This window comes from Protopterus annectens, chromosome 17.part0 (assembly GCF_019279795.1).
Source record: "Protopterus annectens isolate FY-2018-M chromosome 17.part0, PAN1.0, whole genome shotgun sequence".
Lineage (NCBI taxonomy): Eukaryota > Metazoa > Chordata > Ceratodontiformes > Protopteridae > Protopterus > Protopterus annectens.
In genome coordinates this window covers 653,269,932-653,294,499 of record NC_056751.1, presented here as the reverse complement: position 1 = coordinate 653,294,499, position 24,568 = coordinate 653,269,932, and positions in this window count along the sequence as shown.

Here is a 24,568-nt window from a genome sequence, read left to right as displayed (position 1 = left end):
CAGAGGGTGTGCCACTGTAGGAGGAAGGATATTGGAGGTCAGCAAATCTGGGCTGTACAATGCACATCACAGCATCAGGACTGGCGTGTTAGGAAATAGACGCTGAGAGTACAGAATGCGCGTACAAATGCATGTGCACGAGGATGACTACGTTCCCTAAACCAGTCATGTGGCCTCACCGGCAACAACCAGGGATATAGGAAGGTAATGCGGAGAATACGAGGAAATGCGGAAGCAGTGTAAATGGATCCGTAACGAGCAATTAACACCAATCAATGCAGGAAGGGCAAACGCCGGCAGCTGATAACTCTGCATGCAGACTCCTGCATAACGGGAAAGGGAGGCATATGAGTGCAAAGATAGTAGGGGATGTAGTAGAAATGCAAAGAGCAAAGAGCAAAGAACCGAAATAGCACAGCCAAGTACAGAGGCAGCATAACTGCGGCTGCAGATAAAATGCATCATATGCCATGTGCCTGCAGGATGCAGTAATGTAAGATGCCAGGCGAAGGCAATGCAGGCAACTGTAATGTAACACTACAGGCAGTACCGTTGCAGCTGCAAGCGTAAAACCACGGAAATAATCCGTGGATACGGCCGCACAGACACACCCAATGACATCACCGGGTATACAGCACAACAGTATTAAATGTGAATGCACACAACACACAGCGATTTCCCAAACGCCGCACCGTAGGGTGTAAACAGACGGGGAACTTTTAATATGTACATGCTGGGTGCCGCCGCGGCGTGATGCATAGGTATGTGGCAGAGACAGACGGAGTTGCGGAGGGTGGTGCCGACAACGACCGTAGGCCTTACAGGAGAAGGAGAGTGTTCAGACCAAGGGTGACCTACCAGGGGCTGTGAGACCTGGAGATAGTAGAGCTACAGGGTGGACAGGGACACGTTACAGCAAAAAGTGGAGCTGTGCCGGCCGCCTGAGAACAACAGACAACAGAGGGGAGCCCATCCCAGTGGACACAAAGGTATGTGTGAGCTTGCGAATACTGGCTACGGGTACCTTTCAAAGGCCAACCGGGGACATAATGGGCATCTCACAGGCATCAGCATCCAGGGTACTACACCAGTTCCTGGATGCCATGTTACCACATGCCCATGAGCACATAAATTACCCCACATCTCAGGAGGAGTTGGCTAGCAATATCCGCCGCTTCCACCGTGTGGCACAATACCCGGAGGTCCTGGGTGCGATAGACTGTACGCACATAGAAATTAAGTCACCACCCAGGGAGCAGGGTAGATGCTACATAAACCGCAAGGGATACCCCTCCATCAATTGCCAGGTCGTGTGCAATGCGCAGGGCATTATTATGGATGTGTGTGCTGGCAGCCCTGGAAGCTACCATGACTCCCATATCTGGCATGCCTCACAGCTGTATCAGGTATTCGCCAGGGGGGACATCACACAAGGTCACCTTGTGGGGGATGCTGGCTACGCACTGGAGCCGTGGTTGATGACACCCATCAGGAATGCACACACACACATGCAAGAACGCCATAATGAGGCACACACACAAACTAGAATAATCATAGAGCGTGTGTTCGGGATGTTGAAATCACGGTTCCGGTGCTTGGATACATCCGGTGGAGCCTTGCAGTACTCTCCAGGCACAAGTGCCCACATATTCATAGTATGTTGTATGCTACACAATATGATTCTGTGGAAACAGCTGCTGCAGGGACATAATGCCGGAGGGCCACCAAGCCCGCCACAACTGCCAGGGCAAGCACAGGCACAGGGCGTTCAGCGCCATGGACACACTGAGCCAGCCCCAGTAGGTAGACAGAGGCGCACCCAATATGCCTACGCCCTGGCAAAGAGGGAACGATAGCACATACGTTGACAGTGTAGGCCCCATGGACTGACACCTCCTGACCTGCACACACAGTAAAATGGACGCCACACAAACGTGTCCGCCCGTAATGTGTACCGTATGTGCGGACGTATGTGTGACTCCAACAAAGGCACCGCCAAACACCGCACACCCAATAGGCAGCAGAGGCTGGAACCCCAACACCGCAACCGAGGCCGGTTCTACAGCACACGGCGTAGCCGTATGCTGCCACTATCGCCGCAAGTCGACCACATATGTACTCATGTGCATACACAGATACGGAAATACACATCAGTACACATGTAGAAATATATGCGCATACACAGATATAAAGTACAACAGGGTAATATGGAACCCAGGGATGCAAGTTCACAGATAAGTAAGACGCGAAATCACCACATAGTAAACATAGTGACCGACAACCCGATCATCCTGGAGGGTGGGCAGGGCAGGTAACGCCAGCCATGGAAATGTTAACCTGCATCAATACATATCCACGTGTCGGGATGGTCACCAGTCCACGGTACAGTAACGGGATATGTGTAGGGTTACCACCTGTCCCACGTTGTGAGGGACAGTCCCCTTTGGGCAGTTGTGTCCTGCAAAAACATTGACAAAATGGCAAATGTCCTGAGATTGTAGGACAAAACTATTTCCCATAATTTCTATATTAGTCGCATAAAACAAGTGATTTAGTAGAAGAAACATCTAAATATGATAATAAACAGAATAAGCAACTGTAATGCTACAGGTTTGTATCCTGTCATAAAAGTGAATTGCTGTCCTTTGTACTGGCCGTGGGTATGTGTTTGCATGCAAAATCTGACGTTTCCACAGACAATGTCCCACATTGTGTATTTGAAAAGGTGGCAACCCTAGATATGTGCGTGTCATATCCATAGGATATGAGTGCGGAAATACACGCCGCCACCGGCGATGCGGCCAACGTAGGTATTGTGTTCAACCGTCGGTGCGAAAGCGGAAAGCATACCAGTGAAGTGTACGACATTATGAGGAATGTACCTCATTTGGGGTGTAAAACAGTTCATGTTCCTCGCAGTTCCTCCAAGTTCCACATTGAAAATGTCTGTCAAACATCCATTGTTAGGAATGTATATAAATGACATCCTGGTAAATAGAATGTACTCATAGTAAGTCAGTAAAGGTTCTTCACTGTAAGTAAATCAGCATATTACAATCAACCTATGACCTACTTAGCTGAAGTTGTCACTATGCCATTACTATGTGTTCCACATTATGCCCATTTGTTTCACATTACTACTGTGTGTGTTCCTCACTCTGGAAATAGAAGGTTGACAGCCATGGCGGCAATATGTGTGTGTGTGAGGTGAGGTTGTCGTGTGTTCCGCTGTGTGTGTGTAATGTGTGTGCCACTGTAAACTGTGTATGTAGATGACATGTCACAGGCGGAGTGTAATAACAGGCGTAGGCATACAGTACAGGAACCATAGGCGTATGTACAGCAGTACCCACAAAGTAGTACTGACATCTCCTCAGTGGCTATGCACGTGGCGACGTAAAAGGATGCAAAGCGGAAATGTCCCAAAGTGTACCACAGGGCCATAGCCAACAGGAGATGCAAAGGACGATGTACAAACCATGACCGTAGGTATGGCGGCCATAAGGTAGACTCCACACGGTCCGTCGCCAAAGTTACACAGCATCAGGCATGCGGCGAAAATACGAATGTGCTATCCCGGCACCGATCGTGAACACCTACGGTCCCGTAAATACCGCGGTGTGTAAGCAAGCGGCACACGAATAGGAGGCTACTGGTAGCATACAGGCCGCCCCAAGTATAGGACCACATTCACCGTAACTATCAGCGACAAAATGCCAATGGATAGTAGGCACGGACGAACATCCGCAGATATATAACCGATGTGAAGGAGGAATACATGCAGGAAGCACACATGCAGGCGATACCGACAGCAGACGACATCAACCAAACAAACATTCCCGGAACAACAGACAGCGGGTTACCGCAGCTCCCCAAGCAGGGATGGAGCACACACACAAGCATATCTGGTATGTATAAATGCAAGACTCACACGCGTACCCGTCACCCACATCCGCAGATATACCCCATTGCACATATCAAAGGGATAACAGCTAAAACCGTAGCAAACACATACAGGCAGTGAATGACAGCGGCATACCCACAACAAGCTCCTGGGAAACACTAGCAGCGGCTGATGCATCCCTGCATCCGCTATGTACAGGAAAATAACAGCTATGTAACACATCTGAATGCACAACGCCATCGACAGGCGCCGCCAGGACACGGGGACCCACATGTCGAACACAATACCATACTCAACACACACAATCCACGGCTAACACCACAGCGAAATGTGCCCGACACCACACATAGCGGATGCAGTCACACAAACATGATACAATACATACCATCCTCACGAAGGTATTGCAAATAACCAACGGCCACACGAGGAAAGAACCATGGGCTAGTGCCGATGCTTAACGAATGAAAGGAAGGGGGATCACCGCCGATATGCGCATAAGTACACACCGAGGAACAGCTATTGGCCTGATTAACACACATGCCTCAGGTGACGACGAATATAAGGAAGACTCGCTGGATATTCAAACCGTATGTTCATACTGAACTAACGAATAGAGAAGGAGAAACAAGGGAATAGAGACGAACCCAGAACAAAAGGCTGGAAAGGTATGTCGAACCCACGACATGTACTGGTGTGTAACCGCGATACGTATGACGAATCTGTGCAGTATGTGAGCGGTGTGTGTAGGTAAAGATACCTGTCCATGGGGCAGAGAGAGGCGAAGGTTGGATGTGTAATGCTAAAACGCGCAGCATAGCAAGGGGTGTGGACAACGTGTGCACAGCGGTGGGAGAACATGTACACACCGGGATAACCCCAGGTTGCTTGCCACCTTTTCAAATGGCCAAAGTGGGAAATCTACGGGACACACATCAGATGTTACAGGTGGACACATACCCATGGTCAGTACAAAGGTTAGAACTCTACTGTTTTGCATAAAGAAAACTGTAGTCTTGTAGCAGTTAAGTTGCTTATTGTGTGTCTTGTAACATTTAGGAATGTACATACATAAATAAGTATGTGATGCAACTCTTACATAAGAATGGCATATAGTGATGTCCTACAATCTCAGGACAATTGCCATTTGTAATATATTTTGTCAGGACACAACTGCCCAAGGAGGGACTGTCCCTTGCAAAGTGGCACAGGTGGTAACCGTACCCCAGGTCTGCCATAGGGGTTGCAAACACAGAACAATGCCACCACCCGCTGATGCTGGCAGTGGATATCCAACAATGAAGTGCCACAGCAGGGGATAGGACATGTATGTATAGTGTCACAGCACACATGTGCATGGGCATATACCATCGATGTCATACGGAATGTCGCCACGGCGTGCACGTATCCAACGCAGTAGAGGCGACTATGTCAATTATGTGTAATGCAAAGCTGGCATGATGGATATGTTCACAAATCATAGACAGTATCACAGGCATAGCATGCATGATGGAGCGATGGCCTAATGTTATGTACATACACAAGATATGTATGGCCTGCACATATGGGACAATGTAGTAGCAGAATAGGTACCCGAAATGGAGGGAACAGCAAGTGACCATGTCCAAACGTTCCATAGCAGGTGCAATGTGTGCCACAATGATGTCCAGCAGAGCCGTGTGTAAACACATGTGCAATGTACACAGTACTGACCCCCCCCATGGTAGTGTCCACTGAACGGCAGAACTGGATGTCAACTGTCATGTCTATACAGTACGTCCGCCGTGGTGGTACCATGGGTCTGTGTCACCCTACCAGCAAGGAAGCTATCACATGACTAGTGACACAGTGTGCCCCTGTGGGATGTGCACAGGACCCATGTCCCACAGCATGGTGTGTGTCCAGTCTGTGGATGTCACACAGACGCCGGGCTGAGCAATGTGGCATGTGTGCACACATGCAGGACTGCTCCTCCCACCCTGCCCACTGCAAACGCCATGTAGGAGTACTACATGCATCAGTACTGCGGAGAACATGGCCCATGGCAGAGTAGATTACACCCCTGTGTTAGTGGCATGCAGGTGAGCACAGATGTGTTACATGACTGTCATTTGCATATGTAAACTGTCTGAGCTGGGTAGAGAGCACAGCATGACTATACTGAGACATGCAACGTTGTATCCATTGTGTAAGGTACACCACACGTGTTATTGTAACACGGCCTGCGTGTACATGTGTGTATGGCACTGGTACAAGGGCACCCAAGGTATCAGCCAGACATACGGTCCAGAAATGCGTGGTCCTGCACATGTGTACACGCCATGGTGTAATATGGCAACCACAGCACCATGTGGGCCATGTGTGTGTACATCAACCATGTACAACGTGATATGCCTGTATAGGGACAGTATCCATGTGATACACACCGCATGACTGTCAGTATGCAAAGGTGATGTGTATGCACTATGTGTGATGTAACTGATAAAATGATATCTACATGATATATCTGCCACACTGACACCTGTATGGGTGTCAGCAACATGAGTAGGATGAGCTAGAATGCTGCCAGGTATGTAGAAGTGGTATATGTAGGCATGTACAGTACTGTGTGACAGCAGGTAGTGTATGTATGCAAATACTGAGCATGAGGGGCCACATGTCTGAGGACCATGCAATGTCACACGTCCCTGACTTGTAGTAGTTAGCATGATATGCCTGCACCACTGTGTGAACTGTACAGAAGGCACATGGCGTAACATCCCGATACACAGGGTACGATGTGATGCTGGATGTGTACACTGGCAATAGCATAAAGTGGAATGGTGCTGAAGGGCAAAGAGCGGATCATGTCCGATGTGATACCCTCTGTACCACCCCAACCACCCATGCAATAATATGACAGGTGGCCAGCATGGGATGTGGTGTGCTGTGGCGCACAGAAGCCCAACAAGGATGCCAGGAAAGGCATGCAGGTAGTCAATGAGTGTGTGAAGCATGTATGTCAAGATGTGGCCCAGTGCCATACTGAATGGCCCAGTCATGGGTGTAGAGATGCAGCCCCATACGTGCAATGCAGTACCATCCATGTGTAGTGTGATAGATGTGGTAGTGTGGTGGTCAGGGTGCACAACGTACATGAATGGGCTAGCAGTCACTGACGTGTGCTGCTGCAGAGACATGTAACTGCCAGGTTGGCGGGATACAACAACTTCGGGCGGTTTGAGGTGACATCGGGACTGTGTTCCCGGACATAACATGTGCATGGCAGTACTATGTATGTGTCCACAGGGTTAATACAATGTCCAGCCAAGGATTGGAACCCTGTAGTGAGTGAGAGTGTGTATTGTTGGTAGGTACCCCATTGGCAGGCGCGATGACAGCAACATCTGTGTCGTCAATGCCTGCATGACCGTGGTATGCTGCATTGAATGTGGATGTAGTCAAACAGCAGAGACATACCACCACACTGCGTGAGGGCCCACACTGCAATGTCTGGCAGTCATGTGTAGGTAGCTAGTTGTGGAGTATGTCATGCACCATCAGGACACACCATGACTGTCAAGTGACACACAAGACACAGGTGAACATAACTACCGTGCAACAGCCTGCACATGTGCCCATACAGCACGTGTGCATGGAACAGGAATACCACTGTGGCGTCTGTGAAAAGGCCAGTACCACCATGTCTCAGTGTGGAATAGCATGGTCCCTACCAGTGTGTAAATGTAGCAGAAGTGCACTGTGATCAGTGTTGGCATAGGCACGTAGACTGTCCATCGTACGGGGTGCCATACCATCAACTACCACTGTCAGTGGATGTCAGTAATACCGGCTGTAGTGTGTATGTACCATGCATGCTGCTATGGTTGTGTGTTTAGGGTGTGGCTAGCAGGGATGGTAAGCATGGATGTTCAGCAAACAGAGGGGGGAAGTGTGTAGGCCTAGCACACAGACACATGGAGGTGTGGTGCATGCTGAGGGTAGTGTAGGTATGGTATGTGTCATGTAATGTGTCACCCAGCTATGTGTACTGCATGGCCAAGCATGTGTGGGTACATGGGAGTCCATACTAGGGAAGGGTGTGTTGCTGGTAATACATAGCAGTAGCAACTGTCCTAGGTGCAATGTACAGTATGCCAACCTGACCGGCATGTAACCTGTGGTGTACAGTGTATTCACTGTCGCGTGTCACAATGTGCGTAGCGACCACGAACATGGGTATCTGAACATGGACTACCTATGATGCAATGTGTCATGGGAATATACAGTATGTGTGTAAATCACGGTGTGGTGTGGGAACCACCCACCCGTGTGTGTTGCAGTCCAGGTATGTGCCTGGGAGGTATGATCTGTGTACAATCTGGAATGGCAGGTGTGCCGTGTAGGGCATGGAGGCAGGTCCCAGGCACTGCAGATAAATGACATGTGTGCTGTACTGTGTGTGCAGTGCTAGTGTACAGCACAGTGGAGGGTGTAAGCATTGTCACACATCACTGCATGCTGTGCCTACCTGTGACAGCCCTGCCGGAGACAGACATGTGACACCACTGCACAGGCAGCATAGCATGTGAAGATGTACATGTGGGCTGCACACCTTAGGCAGATGTCCACATGTCATGTGTGCCACGGTAGTGTGTTTGAACACGACTATCAGACTGGACAAACAGCACATGCCTGCATAACAACAGTATGACCATAGTCAACAGTCCCAGTGACAGAGTAGGCCAATGTAGACTATCCCTGCATGCAGACCAGTGGCTACTGGACACCTGGTTAGACACACACCTGGAGGGTTAATTCACCATTGAGCCATCACATGTCCAAGTGCATGTGGGCCGTACAATGTCATCACAGGGTGGTCACAATAGCAGGTCACAAGGCAGACACGGTGTACCAGGTGATGTGTCATGTGTGCATATGTCAACTAGCACAGCCGTTCACATGTCTGCAACATACTGGTGCACGATGTATACTGTTACATGATGAATGGAACTGCACTGTCACCCACTACAGGGCCATCTGACACAGGTGTGTTGTGACTGGTGTAACCCATGTTTGCACAGGATACACACTGCTGTTGTAGGCAGCCATGCTGGTGGCCACCAGTGATATATGCAGTGGTCATACAGACATACCGTACACAGTGTTCATGCAGGAATGTCCATTGTCGTGGACGATGCGCTGCTATGTGAATGTAGGTGTTTGTTGTGAATGTCACACATCCAGAAGACACCATCTGGTGCAGTCATGGTTGTCAACACCGGTACACACAGCCACAGCAGTCAGAACCCAGTCCTGACAATGTGTGTCAGTCACCCTCGTACTGTGTGACATATGTGCACATGGCGGAACACCTCCCACTGTCATCTAAGCTGGCTACATGATGGCTGGAATGTATTGCCAGGTACAATGCTGGTAGCCGAATGAAGTACCTGGAATCAGACACAGTACGCTATGTCAGCCATGTAAACCATGCACAACAATGACCGCCCAACAGACACAAACAATGCATTGACACATGGAACATGTGCACATGACAACCCCAATGAGGTATGTTGCACATATTGATGTACAATTGTCATCTATGGCCATAGCATGGATGCAGACACACATACTCCACAGGTAGTACCATGTGATGTAGGTAGGGGGCATTGCTCGTGTACATGTCACAGTAGATGTCCACACACATGTCCTGCATAGCCGTCATGTAGGGGTAGCTGTGGTATGTGACAACTGGACATGCCCATACAAATTACCATGTCCCACAGGAGATGTGTTAGGTGTGTACCACATGTGGCGTGCTGACAACAAGCTGCGATGTGTATGGCTGCCGGTGTACCTGTGTGACATTGTCTGTGATGGGTGCAAAGGCACATAGTATCGTATTGCATGCACACAAGCCCCACATAGGTGCATAGCCTGAACATACAGTACAAGGAGTGTGTGGGATGATAGCAACCCACAGGTGGAGATGGGTACGGACGGCCCACAACCACATGTGTGTGTACGGTGTTCACGTCCATGACACATGAGCATCTGAGAGGCTAGCGTCACAGCTGTACAGGGTCGCATGCATATATGTACAGCAACATCCCTGTATGTCCCACCACTGGCCTGTGGACCAATGGACACCAACCAAATGTGCAGATATGAGATGTGCACAGCACATCACAGATGCCTACCGTAGAACAGGCCTACCATGTACACATGTGCACAGTAGGTCTGCGCCACCTGCAGTCAAACACGTTAGGTGCCAAACCACACCAATAGTCCAGGCAATGACACAGATGGACGTGCATGCCTGTGTGTATGTATGTCTGTGAATGCCTCCGGCATAGCAATATAGCTGTGTCACCGTTGTGAACAACAATATGAATGGGTTGTATGTGTGAGGGGTGCATCATATGTGTATGGTCAGATCGACGATACCATCAGTGGGCCTGCTATGTGAACATCCCTGTCCCCATACATGGATACCTCTGCTGAGCCCAACACCACTTCACAGAGGGAGGGATGGCGGTGTGTAGTGCAGCAGCAGACATGTGGGTGGCAGCGGGCACTGGATGTACACATATGTGTTACCCACATCAGTTCAGGCAGCCATCCATGTGCATGGGATAGTGGTGTGTGTCCACATACAGCACTGTGTCGATCAATATCCCAGCACATAGCACCTGCCAGGGCTACAGTGTATGCATGGATGTGTGATACCTGCATGCAACAGACACACCCTCAACAAGCAGTGTACAGCATACCTCGCTCGAGGACAGTGCCCACACCATGGTGATAAACATGTTGAGTGTCCATATTCACATAGCTATGACATATGCAATGGACAGCCACCCTACCAATACCGCCAACCCCCAGGTGGATCACACCCAGTGCCATGTATGTGGCATACCCTGCCATATCATGCAGAGCTGACCAGCAAGGCTGCATGAGCTATCACAGTCCCACATGGTGCAATGGACAAAAGGCACTCTCACTATCAACCATACACAGCAGTAATGTGGCGGCGATGCACCCTGTCATGTTACAGGTGCTGTGTGATGCTCTGCACAATGTGTGTTTGTACATGCTATGCATGGCCTTTCCTGCTAATGTGTCATGGTTACACATTGCTCCATGTCTATCACATATGCAACACAGGTGAGCTGTGGCAAGTTGTCCAGCACCCGTACAGTGCTGTGTGGAAGTACATGGCACAACACATGCATGTGCAGGTGTCCATGTGTATGTGTACAGTGCCGCTGCTGACGTTCACAATGGACACAGATGTGATGTGTACTGACATATACACAGCGTCCAGGTGAACAGTACCACAGACGTCACATGGGGACCTATGCCAACTGATATGGACATAGGTGCAGCCAGGTACACATGTCCATGGCAGGCTAACATCTACATGGTGCGTGTACAGTGTGATGGGGTGGCACACAGATATGATGTGACACCCAGTGCTCAATGGTGTGAAGCCAGAACATCGGCTGTGTCACTGCCACGATGCCCTTCACAGATCACTGTGCAGATGTCGTATATGTCATAGCAATGTATTTCCAACAGTATGCCAGCACAGCAGTGTGAATGTGACCTGCCACCATCATTATGTCTTCCAGATAATGCCACGTTCCCGTCTTCCACCATTCAGCCGACAGCAGGAGGAGGTGATCATTCCATACCTCCATGGCAACCACGCCGCCCTATTTAGCCATGTGCCACAGCAGGCACAGGAACGGCAGGAGATGTGGGAGGAGATGTGCAGGAGGGTGAACAGCGTGGGCGTAAACAACCGCAGCTATCAACAATTCCGCAGGCACTGCACAGACCTGATCCGGCATGCAAGACAGCGTGTCGCTGCAATCGCCAGGCAACAACGTGGGACAGGTGGTGGGCCACCAACCCAGCCCCCACTCACAGCCACGGAGGAGCTCCTGGCCAGTCTGGGGACACCCACGGAAGAACACGCAGAAACACTTGCGTCCATTGTGGAGGTGGGTGTCTCCTGAGATATGAGCCTGGAGCCGCATGGTAAGTCAGTGTTGCATGTTTGTATGATAGGCGACGTGGGTGTGGGTGTCATAGTACAACACATGATATAGCAATACATGCCAGGTATATGGCCACACAAGATGCAAACCATTGTATGCTATGTTGTGTTAGCAGACATGTACATAGCACATGCTACCACACACATGCATGATGTGAGATGCACAGTGCTGACTGTGGAGATAGTAATGGCTAATGTGTATACCTTTGTGCAATGCCTTTACAGGTACGTCTGGCGTGTCGCAAGGACAAGGGTCTGTTGCAGGTAAGTCTGTTGCTAGTCAAAGGCATGTTCTGCTGTATTGATATTCCCCATGTGTCTAGGCATGACATGCTCACCTGTGTGTGCCCCAGTCACGGTATACAGCTTGCACCACCCGACACACACAACACCCATGTACAGTAGATACACCCGTTAGCGTAGAGTGCTATGACACCACACAACCTATTGGTGTGTTACGTGCAGTCAGCTATGCATACAATGGTGTAGGTGTTACACAATGGCTGCATGTGTAGTATGCATTGGTATGCCAGTGCAGTATGCACACAGTACCACATAGTGAGCTGTGATCTGGCCAGAGCACAGGTGTTACCAATGTGACCCATGCCCCTGCATCGGGTGCACACGTTGTGACATGGCACATGCCATGTCCCATGCACGTGGATGTCTGGCTGCAGCATTGTCACACCATGACATGACCTATGCACAACATAGCAGACATCCACACTGTCAGCATATCCGCACAGAATGTGACACCTCACACTAGTATGGTTGTATGTCACATGGGCCACCACAGGGCCGTGTGCGATGTCTACCACACACAATAGTCAATGACTCAGACAGACAAGGCCATGGTTGATACCTACAGGCATGTTGCCACACAGCACATCCACAGTGGGTACTCACCGTTGCACCCTCTACACACATAGTGGGTTCATCACTGTAGTGGACCCCCTGGACATCCAATGTAGTACACCAGTGACATGGAACGCCTCTCCACAGCTACTACAGGTGCCTCCAATGTCCACCATATACGTGCTGCTGAGCATCTGAACTGACTTACAGACATGGCAATGTAATGCATCCAGGTCACGCATCGCACAGACACATAGCTGTGTCCTGCTACTGTGCAGTGGCACAGAGCCCGCACTTCACACTGTACAGCTATGCACACAGCTCACAGCAAGTACCTGCACAGACATCACTGTTACCCATACATTGTATCTGTAGACTGTACACATAACACTGCACCGTGACAGCCATTGTGATGTGGTGCATGCGGTGGGTCACCATCGTCACATGTCCACAAGATACCGCACATGTTTGCGGTGTACATTACATACTGTCGGCAGCCATGTGTACTCTCAACTCGCCAGCGGCCACACGGTGTATCACGCTGATGCATGCAAACTACCATGAATGTGTGTACTGCATGCCTACTAAATGACACCTGCCTGTTGTACTGTCCCCACCAGGGCAGTGTACATACTGACACTATGAATGTCTGGTCTGCATTCACTGGTCTGTGTTGTGTGAATGCTGCATGCCACCTGCAGTATCACATGCATGCTGTCTGTGTGTGTGTGTGTGTGTGTGTGTGTGTGTGTGTGTGTGTGTGTGTGTGTGTGTGTGTGTGTGTGTGTGTGTGTGTGTGTGTGTGTATTATAACCGATGGTATGTCTTTGTATTGACAGGTGCTGTAGGTGAGTTCCCTCCTGCGGTCAATCTGATGCTAGTGTCCCCACAGATACTAGTGGTGATGACCATGTGCATGAGGCACAGGCAGGGTCGTCACAGGCAGACACTGTGCCAGTGGAGAACATCACACATACGTCCCTTTCATCCCCGCGGTTCAGATGCCGACACATACCCCAACACCGTTGACCATAGATGACGGTCAGTCAGCGTCTGTTGTCCCCGAGCAGGAATGTGTGGTGGCTGCAGAAGGTGTGGGTACACACAATGTTGCCAGTGTAAGGACTGGTGCAGTGCCACGCAGGCATGTGGCAGGTGCTGCTCGTAGGGAGCACCGCTAGACATACACCTGCCGTACAGGGTGCAGCAGCTGGTATAACCAGACGCATGTTCCAGACTGTAATGGCGGCGCAGGCACGTGCCGAACGGCAGAACCAGGAAGGGCAGAGGCTGCAGAGGTCCGCAATCCATACCCTGAATGACAACATCCAGGCATTGGCAAATGCACAACAGCATCTTGCCGATGTTCTGGATAGGAGATTGGGTGACATGGCTGGTATCCTCGACCGAGGCATGGCCATCCTTGCGCAGTCCGTGCAGGAACACCAGTTAGGGGTGAGGCATAGGGCACGTGGGCGTGTGCCAGCAACACCACCTGCTGCAGGTCAGCGTGTGCGTGCCACCTCCCATGCCCACCCAGACAGTGCTGGTAGCAGCAGCAGTGCAGCTGCTACTACACCATCCACACCAGGACAGAGCAGGCCACGTGGACGTGGCCCTGGACGGCCCCGTCGTGGGCACGTTTCCAGTGGACATGTGACATCGGAGAGTGGACAGTCCGTACCTACACCCGGTCATGCCCGTGCGACCCCAGGCAGGCGTGGGTCAGGTCGCCGCCGGCAGACACAGTGAGCCGTAACACCTGCACTGTACAGTCAGGGGCTGCCAAGCATACCCCGTGTAGGCATCACAGATGACTGAACTGTGTACACACACACCCACACACAGCAGACACAACTGTAGGGCTCCACCACACCCACATGCAATCTACATAGTCATGCCCACTCAATGCACTGGCCCTTACACACACACATGATGTCATCCATTGGTACAGCCCATGCCTGTGGCACATATCACCCTGTGCATATGATGAAGTCTCTGCTGCATAACTGTGAGCTACACCATCATTCAAAGGTTAAGCTAACATATTCTGATGCACAGGGTGGACACGATAGTGAGAGGTGTATGTGATACCTGTGTCCGCATACTACGCGATGTGTATGTTGTGGTGTGTGTGTATGGCTGGTGACAGGTATGTATGTGATGTGGGTTGTGCACGGACATCATGCAGCAGACATACCATGCAGGACAGGTGCAGCATTCATTGATATGTGTACACAGTATGTGTGGTGGTTACATGTGTAGCACCATGTCGGTGCAGTTAACCCGTATGATACTGATGGTGTACTTGCATGTGCCTACTGGGAGCACTGTAATTAGTTCCCCACGTGTAGTCATGGGGTACCCACAGGCATGTCTGGCAACATCAGCATAGCACAGTTACCCGCATCCAGCATGGACCCCTACATAGGTACATAGGCGCACATGAACGTAACAGGATATGTGCCCTACGAAATGTGTGGACCTAGCATGACTGTGTGTGGCGTCTAACACCCCTCAGGATGGGGATGCCATATCCATCAGTCCCCAGTCCCTGGTCTAGCAGTGACACACAGAGGTTGGCTGGCGCATAACTATCATCACACATCCACATGTCATTAGCAGTCCTGGACAAAGGCAGTCAGGGCCTTTCCTTCACATGGCCTGGCACCCCTCCCCGTGTTGTAGGGGTGTCTGGCCGTTAACCCTGTTCCCCCAGCACGTCCCACTCATCTTTGTGTTGAGGTGTCTGACAGTCGCTTCTGTGCCCGTGTTTGCATGGAGCCTGGGAGGTGGAATGTGCCCATGTCACCCAGGTCAGACATGGCCGTGTATGTCAGGCACAGATCACCACGGAGCAGCTGTGCTGTGAAGATCCACAGCCGGTGTCCCCTTGGCCATGCAGCTTGTGACACATGTCCTAGCACCGTCATCCCGTCTTGTGGAACGTTTGCGGTCCTTCCGAGTGCTGCAGGCGTCAGGTTAGCTACAGGCCACATGTGCCATTGTATGCAGTCATTGCTCTGGTGTGTGATGTGTACAGGGGTACAATGAACACTCCTGATGTGGTTGACATTCCATCCAGACCAGGAGGCCACAATGGAATGTCTTCACACCCACATTGCCATTGTGTGTGTTGACAGAGGTTGCCGACAGGTGTGGTAGCCATTTCCCTGAACACGTCCACCATCTTTAATGGCGCACCACCTACATGTGACATTGGGACGAACATGTCCTTCACACTGGGTAGGGCTGCACCTTCTCTGGCATTTAGTAGCAGGCCATGGCTCTGGCACCAGTCATCCTTGTCTATGACGCCCTAGGTGGATGTCCGTGTAACATGGGGTGTTGGGTATGTTGGCTGGTGCGTAGTCATCTGCATACCTTGTCTGCTACAATCCCCCTATGATTGCATGCACATTGGAAGGTCGGATGCCATATGGCAGGGGCACAGGAGTGAGCCCTGTGGGCCTCCACTGGGTCCAGATATGAGTGTGACAAGGCACCTTGAGCACCAACCCTGTGTGGTGTGACCTCCAACCTGTCTGAGAAGCATCGGGTGACATATGTCCCCACATGTATGCTGGCGAGCCTTTCTATGGGTCCCATGTGTAGTGTGCTCTGAACGTTCCCACCAGGTCATGGTACTGTGTGCAAACCCACGTATCCCCATCAATGGCCTTGGTGACCACTCCAGACTGGACGAGCAGGTTCGGGAGGCAGGATCTGCCCTTGACTATGTAGTTGTGGGTATGTTCGGCATTGGCTGTACACCGCTATCTGTAACCATGGCCACCTGTATGGACCTCCACACAGCTTTGCAGACAACACTTGTCAAGCGTATAGGGTGTGGCTGTTGACGGTCCATAGGAGCACTACCCTGGCATAGTGGGACCACAGATGCCATATGGCATCCATTGGGGACATAGCCCATAGTAAGGCTAACATGACACAGTGGCCGCATGTGTGGGCGAGGGCCTCAATGAGGATGGATAGCACACAGCCAGGGACACCATCGGTGCCCATTGCTGACGTGTCAACCGCCATAGAGATATGGGATCACTCCAGGCCATATGACATGTTTGGGAGGATACACTCTGGTGGGATGGATATGTTCCCTGTTGGGGGGGGGATGTATGCATGGAACATGTCCTGTGGTTTGCAGACAATGTCTGTGGGTGCAGTGACTGTTGTACCATTCTGGACCATTTCCAGGCAAGTCTGTGTGCCCCAACCATGTCCTTACCACAGTTAGGGAAGGCCCTGTGGTTGTCTCATGTGCCCTCTGCAGTACCACTCCCACAAGCGGACCTGGATGATGGTATGTGGGGCCGTATGGTAACGCCGGTATGAATGGGTGATGGTTTCCCTGGTACTGTCATTGCTCTGCCATGTAGTAGCTCCAACTGTTGATGTACAGGTAGCCAGTGGCTGCAGTCCACCACACCATGTGCCTACCTGTGGTGGACAAGGGCCTGATGTCATCACGTTTGCCTGTTGCAGACATGCATGTGGGTGGTCGGGGAAGGCATTCATTAGGCGTTTGCAGGTCTGGCCTCTGTTCAACACTGGCATGGAGGACTTGTAGGGTACCACACCGGTCGTATGATGTGTGTGGTTTTATGTGGAGAGGTCATCACTGAGGTCCCCCATGCTGGTGTTGGTTACAGTGAGTGGATGACCAGTGGATCCACTATACGGTCTTGCATCACCATTGGGGGCTGTACATCCTGTGTGGGGCATATCCTCACCATGTGTGATGGGCAGAACTGTCAGACATCCCCCTAGTATGTATGGTGCATGGCTGTTTAACAGTGGCCAGGTGTGTGAACACCTGGGACTGCTGGCGTACTGTGTTGTGCCATGGGTAATGTTCCCAGGCTATGTATGGGTGGTTCATGTCACCCAATACGGTGCTGTTGTGAGAGCATGCCCACTCACCAGTGTCCTCAGGACATCTGTGAAGGTATCCTGTGTTTGGGAGGGTTGTCTGTAGCATGCAACAAACTGTAGGCCAGTCCTACACATGGTTAATTGCACCTAGATATTCCCCGCAGCAACGGCCACGTCTGTGGCATGGCCGTGTTGCTGTTGTGTGGCCGGACACACAGGACGGTCCGCATTCCGCCACCCATGCCGTCGCACCATGTGTATGCATGTCTGATCTGTGCCGACTCTAAGTGTCTGAGCATGCCCAGTAGGCAGCTGTGTAGATAGACACACAGCACAGTGCACACCGCCGCCTGCAGTCATACCCGGGTGCATGCCTGTATCCCCTACGCAGCCACGTCTGTGGCATGGCCAGGTTCCTGTTGTGTGGCTGGACACACACGACGGTCCACATTCCGCCACCCATGCTGTCGCAACATGTGTATGCATGTCTGCCCTGTGCCGTGTCTAAGTGTCTGAGCATGCCCAGTATGCAGTGATGTACTGATCAGTAGTTACTTGTTATTTCCGACTGCAGCACTAACGTGTTAGTGTACGGCGACCTTGGGATGGTAACAGACTGCGTGACTGCGCACTCTGTCCGAACTCCCGATCGGGCGCATTGCCTCTGCAAATCATACCACTCACGTAGGGGTATGCCTCCTGACAGCACTCTGCTCAGTAAACTCGGTAGTGCGTTCTGTAAATGCTTCATACTGTAGTGTGTTCATGTAGATAGGCGTAGGTTCGTCCCCCGTCCCTTCCGTGTGTGTGTGTGTGTGTGTGTGTGTGTGTGTGTGTGTGTGTCTCTGTGTGTATGTGTTTCCAGCTGCCTCTGCGACTGATTATGATTTTAGACGCTCCGCAACACATGCCTTGGCCATTGCCAACTATTGTCTTGCGGGTGACGTCAGCAGCCTACAAGTATGCCTGTGACAGCGCTCTGTTTAGTAAACTCGGTAGCGCGTTCTGTAAATGCTTCATACTGTAGTGTGTTCATGTAGATAGGCGTAGGTTCGTCCCCCGTCCCTTCCGTGTGTGTGTGTGTGTGTGTGTGTGTGTGTGTGTGTGTGTGTGTCTCTGTGTGTATGTGTTTCCAGCTGCCTCTGCGACTGATTATGATTTTAGACGCTCCGCAACACATGCCTTGGCCATTGCCAACTATTGTCTTACGGGTGACGTCAGCAGCCTACAAGTATGCCTGTGACAGCGCTCTGTTTAGTAAACTCGGTAGCGCGTTCTGTAAATGCTTCATACAGTAGTGTGTTCATGTAGATAGTCGTAGGTTCGTCCCCGTCCCTTCCGTGTGTGTGTGTCTCTGTGTGTGTGTGTTTCCAGCTGCCTCTGCGACTGATTATGATTTTGACGCTCCGCACATGCCTTGGCTATTGCCAACTATTGTCTTGCGGGTGACGCCAGCAGCCTACAAGTATGCCTGTGACAGCGCTCTGTTTAGTAAACTCGGTAGCATGTTCTGTAAATGCTTCATACAGTAGTGTGTTCATGTAGATAGTCGAGGTTCGTCCCCGTCCCTTCCGTGTGTGTGTGTCTCTGTGTGTGTGTGTTTCCAGCTGCCTCTGCGACTGATTATGATTTTGACGCTCCGCAACACATGCCTTGGCTATTGCCAACTATTGTCTTCGGGTGACGCCAGCAGCCTACAAGTATGCCTGTGACAGCGCTCTGTTTAGTAAACTCGGTAGCGTTCTGTAAATGCTTCATACAGTAGTGTGTTCATGTAGATAGTCGTAGGTTCGTCCCCGTCCCTTCCGTGTGTGTGTGTCTCTGTGTGTGTGTGTTTCCAGCTGCCTCTGCGACTGATTATGATTTTGGACGCCCCGCAACACATGCCTTGGCTATTGCCAACTATTGTCTTGCGGGTGACGTCAGCAGCCTACAAGTATGCCTGTGACAGCGCTCTGTTTAGTAAACTCGGTAGCGCGTTCTGTAAATGCTTCATACAGTAGTGTGTTCATGTAGATAGTCGTAGGTTCGTCCCCCGTCCCTTCCGTGTGTGTGTGTGTCTCTGTGTGTGTGTGTTTCCAGCTGCCTCTGCGACTGATTATGATTTTGGACGCTCCGCAACACATGCCTTGGCTATTGCCAACTATTGTCTTATGGTGACGCCAGCAGCCTACAAGTATGCGTGTGCCATCGCTCTGTTTAGTAAACTTGGTAGCGCATTCTGTAAATGCTTCATACAGTAGTGTGTTCATGTAGATAGTCGCAGGTTCGTCCCCGTCCCTTCCGTGTGTGTGTGTGTCTCTGTGTGTGTGTGTTTCCAGCTGCCTCTGCGACTGATTATGATTTTGGACGCTCCGCAACACATGCCTTGGCTATTGCCAACTATTGTCTTGCGGGTGACGTCAGCAGCCTACAAGTATGCCTGTGACAGCGCTCTGTTTAGTAAACTCGGTAGTGCGTTCTGTAAATGCTTCATACAGTAGTGTGTTCATGTAGATAGTCGTAGGTTCGTCCCCGTCCCTTCCGTGTGTGTGTGTCTCTGTGTGTGTGTGTTTCCAGCTGCCTCTGCGACTGATTATGATTTTGGACGCCCAACACATGCCTTGGCTATTGCCAACTATTGTCTTGCGGGTGACGTCAGCAGCCTACAAGTATGCGTGTGACAGCGCTCTGTTTAGTAAACTTGGTAGCGCATTCTGTAAATGCTTCATACAGTAGTGTGTTCATGTAGATAGTCGTAGGTTCGTCCCCCGTCCCTTCCGTGTGTGTGTGTGTCTCTGTGTGTGTGTGTTTCCAGCTGCCTCTGCGACTGATTATGATTTTGGACGCTCCGCAACACATGCCTTGGCTATTGCCAACTATTGTCTTGCGGGTGACGTCAGCAGCCTACAAGTATGCGTGTGACAGCGCTCTGTTTAGTAAACTTGGTAGCGCGTTCTGTAAATGCTTCATACAGTAGTGTGTTCATGTAGATAGTCGCAGGTTCGTCCCCCGTCCCTTCCGTGTGTGTGTGTGTGTGTGTGTGTGTTTTCAGCTGCCTCTGCGACTGATTATGCTTTTAGACGCTCCGCAACACATGCCTTGGCTATTTCCAAATATTGTCTTGCGGGTGGCGCCAGCAGCCTACATGTATGCCTCTGACAGCGCTCACGTCAGTTAACTCGGTAGCGCGTTGTGTAAATGCTTCATACTGTACTGAGTTCATGTAAATAGGCGTAGGTTCATCTCCCGTCCCTTCCGTGTGTGTGTGTTTCCATTTCGAAAATACAACTGAATGAGCAAATTGTTACAGTGTTCACAATCAACACTGTGATATTTAAAATCATGTTAAGACTCACATTGTTGATTGTTAACATTCGTAGACATAGCATTTTTCCTGCACACGTTGTGGAAACAACGGAAACGTTGCATGTTTTCATGAACTGTTTAAATGTTACGAAGACTTGTGTTGTGTCGAACTACGGAGACTATTCTTGCTGCAGGTTGCTGGTTTGTTTGTGTTTCATAGTACAATATCATGTAATAAGTGTGTTCATAGTATGCTTTCTGTGATGTTGACGTGTGTGTTTCGTTAGTACGTCTCTGCTTTCTATGCTGTGGCTACATCTCCATTGCTCGCATAGAAAGTGACAAATGGAAGTGTAAGGGTGGATATTTAAAGCCTGGATACTTCCATGTTATGTGTAAGTCTCACGGGGCCAATGGGTAATAGCGCATACATGTCTATGAAGTACCTTTGGATACCATATGCGACCTGTCGTGGACGAAATGTTTATGTTGACTGTTCCATCTACCTATGTGTGACATGGTTTGTGGCCATAGGGTGCCAGCAAGTCTTCCCTGTTCATTGGGTGTTTGCCATGGTGTATTGACATCAATCCTATTAATTCACCGAAGGATGTCTTTCTTTGGTGTCAACGCCATAGTTTGACCATCCTATGTCATTCCCAGCAGACGTGGGGATTGTGCCATTGGTATCTTTACACAGGTGACCCATCTGTTCCACTGTATGGAAGCGTGATCCCCATAGATGTGCTGGCACATTGAGTGTTGTGTACGGTATCTGCCCAGCGGTCTTGCTTTGAATGGGGAGTGTGTACTGTAGACCGTATCTGTGTTCCCTGGGTTATGCCTTGCAACAGCTGTGGGATTCCCCCAGGTTTGCAGCTATGGGTGCCATCTTGGCCGTACCTTTGTCCATCCATGGGAACTGCCTACTGGACACTAGTATCGGGCTGTCAACATTTCACAGCTGCATTCTCCATTTCCCTCGGATGATCGTTATTAGTTTTGCGGGGTAACGCATATGCCCTGGCCCGTCCGCTGCACGGGCGGACGACGAATCATCTGCCAATCCACACCGACACCCATATTTGCATACCCACGATCCCATGTCTGGAACCCTCGACAGTACCTCTTGCACACCCTTCATGTGTGCGGAAATGGGATGTGAACGTACGTGTATGGACGCAGCAGCCTGGGGAGTCCTATTCATATGTCCTGCATTTCATGGACGGCTGTCATCACCCTTGAAGACGCTTGTGGTGCATATATCTACCTGTGCCGTAGTCACGGCTGTCACCTCTTCGGTTCACACTATGTTGCCTACACTTACCTAAGGACTGATTTTTCCGTCCTTCAATGGACACCGATGAGCATATGTAAAGTTTAGAACATGTTGGACTGTGTCCATTCGCCAGTGGGTTTGACTGCGCCGTATGTTCCCCATTCCGGATGTCTGTCCGCCTACCCATATTATGTAGTGCTACGTAACCCGTGTCCTTCCACAATTTACCCATAGGGTGTTACTGTAGTCATGCAGGTTGGCAACTGCTTTAGATAATCCTCACAGGTACCATTGCGAACTATCCGCCACTGTATTGTCAGTATAACACAGCCGGTACATGTACAACCTATTTATTGATGACAGTATGTCGTTTATGTGTGTGAACGCCATATTTTAGCGATAGTATGACCTTCCTACTTGACGTTGTTGGTGTGCCATTAATATGTGTTCCACAGGTCGCAGGTATGTTCCGCAGAGTGGAAGCGGGTGATCCCCACATACTTGATAGCACCTTCGCTGCTGTGTACGCTGGGATTCGCACGGCAGGATGGATGTCTACAGGGTGTATCTACTGTTGTTTCCATCTTAATGTCTTGTGTCATGCCCTACTACGGCTGTGTGATTCCACCAGGTTTGCTATTATGGGTGCCATCTTGTCCGTACGTTTGTCCATCCTTGGGAAATGCCTACTGGACACTGATGTAGGGCTGAGCACATTTCACACATGCCTTTAGCATTACCCTATGGATGCTTTGCATCCTTACTGGCGACTAACGCGTCCTGTACCGCAGCCCTCCCACGGGCGGGACAACGGATTATCTGCCAAACAACACCGAGCCCCATTTTGCATACCCAGGATACCATGGCTGCAACCCCCCACGGTACGCATGACACATGCTTCATGTGTGCGGAACTGGGATATGGACGCACATGTATGGACACGGCAGTCTGGGGACCTCTGTTCATATGTCCTGCATGTCATGGGCAGGTATCATCAACCTTAAACACGCTGGTGGTGCATATGTCTAGCTGTGCCGTAGTCACGGTTTGTACTCTGATTGGCTGATCTCGATGGATAAAGGTCTTAACGCCTTAATTTTGGAGTCCTACAATGGACACCGATGTGCATTTGTAAAGTGTAGAACGTGTTTGACTGTCCCCATCTGGCCAGTGGGCTTGACTGCCGCCGTATGTTCCCCATTCCCGGATGTGTGTCCGCCTACCCATATTATGTAGTGCTACATAACCCGTGTCCTTCCACAATTTACCCATAGGGTGTTACTGTAGTCCTGCAGGTTGGCAACTGCTTTAGATAATCCTCACAGGTACCATTGTGAACTATCCGCCACTGTATTGTCAGTATAACACAGCCGGTACATGTAGAACCTATTTATTCATGACAGTATGTCGTTTATGTGTGAACGCCATATTTTAGCGATAGTATGACCTTCCTACTTGACGTTGTTGGTGTGCCATTAATATGTGTTCCACAGGTCGCAGGTATGTTCCGCAGAGTGGAAGCGGGTGATCCCCACATACTTGATAGCACCTTCGCTGCAGTGTACGCTGGGATTCGCACGGCAGGATGGATGTCTACGGGGTGTATCTACTGTTGTTTCCATCTTAATGTCTTGTGTCATGCCCTACTACGGCTGTGTGATTCCACCAGGTTTGCTATTATGGGTGCCATCTTGTCCGTAGGTTTGTCCATCCTTGGGAAATGCCTACTGGACACTGATGTAGGGCTGAGCACATTTCACACATGCCTTTAGCATTACCCTATGGATGCTTTGCATCCTTACTGGGAACTAAGGCACGTCCTGTACCGCAGCCCTCCCACGGGGCGGGACAACGGATTATCTGCCAAACAACACCGAGCCCCATTTTGCATACCCAGGATACCATGGCTGCAACCCCCCACGGTACGCATGACACATGCTTCATGTGTGCGGAACTGGGATATGGACGCACATGTATGGACACGGCAGTCTGGGGACCTCTGTTCATATGTCCTGCATGTCATGGGCAGGTATCATCAACCTTAAACACGCTGGTGGTGCATATGTCTAGCTGTGCCGTAGTCACGGTTAGTACTTTGATTGGCTGATCCCAGTGGATAACGGAGCAGACGTCGTAATTTTTGGAGTCCTACAATGGACACCGATGTGCATTTGTAAAGTGTAGAACGTGTTTGACTGTCCCCATCTGGCCAGTGGTATTGACTGCCGCTGTATGTTCCCCAATCGTGGATGTCTGCTTGACAACCCATCATTTGTATTACATGGCCTATCTATATCCACGTGCC